Raw genomic sequence first — 1635 nt, 5'->3', positions numbered from 1 at the left:
TATAACGCATATCCCCGCTCAACAGCAGGCTCTATGTGCTTTACATTATATTATTACCCCAGCAGACCATAGAACACACCGAAACATTCTCAGCTTCCCGGGAAGCATACAGGGCAAGCAGCTGATTAAGCGCTCAAACACTAGCAAACTGACAAGATCTTTCGCTGTCTATAGCCGGGTATCCATTCCCACCTGGGTGAAGTGAGGAATATTCGTGTAAAGTGCCTTTCCCAAGGACACAACGTCGGGCCCCTGAAGGGATTCGAACCCACAACCTTACGGTTGCGAGTCCGAGAGCCTAACCACTAGGCCACCGACGCCACAATGTTGTCATTGAGATATTTATAGCCATCATATTATGTCGCAGACGATGATTGGTCCATTTTGTTAGTGACGGGTCAGGTCATTGGTTGCTTATGAAGTGTTGACGTTGATATATCAATATCTATTATGTATTGTAGGTGAAGATTGGTCCATTTGTTGTATGGATGTTGCGCACTGGTTAAGTTATGAAATGTACTCGTTGACATATACATGAAAAATGTATAACCATCATGTGTCGCAGGCGATGATTGGTCCATTTTGTTAGTGACGGGTCTGGTCATTGGTGGATTTACGAAGTGTTTTTTCGGCACTTATATGACCTTATTATGTTGCAAGTGTCGTAAAACTCTTACTACTAAAAAAAAGAAGTGTTTTCAGCGCCATGTTGTCCACTGTTATGTGGTACATAATGACTGGTCCATTATATCACACAATGACTATCAATTGTATCACATAATAACTGACAATTGTATTGCATAATGACTGGTCAATTGTATTACATAATGACTGATCCATTGTATTACAAAATGACTGGTCCATTGTATTACATAATGACTGGTCCATTGTATTACATAATGACTGGTCCATTGTATTACATAATGACTGGTCCATTGTATTACATAATGACTGTCAATTGTATTACATAATGACTGACCCATTGTATTACATAATGACCGATCCATTGTATTACATAATGACTGATCCATTGTATTACATAATGACTGTCCATTGTATTACATAATGACTGTCCATTGTATTGCATAATGACTGTCCAATTGTATTACATAATGACTGGTCCATTGTATTACATAATGACTGTCCATTGTATTACACAATGACTGTCCATTGTATTACATAATGACTGGTCCATTGTATCACATAATGACTGGTCCATTATATCACATAATGACTATCAATTGTATCTCATAATAACTGACAATTGTATTGCATAATTACTGGTCCATTGTATTACATAATGACTGTCCATTGTATTACATAATGACTGGTCTATTGTATTACATAATGACTGATCCATTGTATTATATAATGACTGATCCATTGTATTACATAATGACTGGTCCATTGTATTGCATAATGACTGTCCCGTTGTATTGCATAACGACTGTCCATTGTATTACATAATGACTGGTCTATTGTATTACATAATGACTGATCCATTGTATTATATAATGACTGATCCATTGTATTACATAATGACTGGTCCATTGTATTGCATAATGACTGTCCCGTTGTATTGCATAACGACTGTCCATTGTATTACATAATGACTGGTCTATTGTATTACATAAT

The sequence above is a fragment of the Aplysia californica genome, unplaced genomic scaffold (genome assembly GCF_000002075.1).
Source record: "Aplysia californica isolate F4 #8 unplaced genomic scaffold, AplCal3.0 scaffold00795, whole genome shotgun sequence".
Lineage (NCBI taxonomy): Eukaryota > Metazoa > Mollusca > Gastropoda > Aplysiida > Aplysiidae > Aplysia > Aplysia californica.
Note: the sequence above shows the minus strand (reverse complement) of the source record.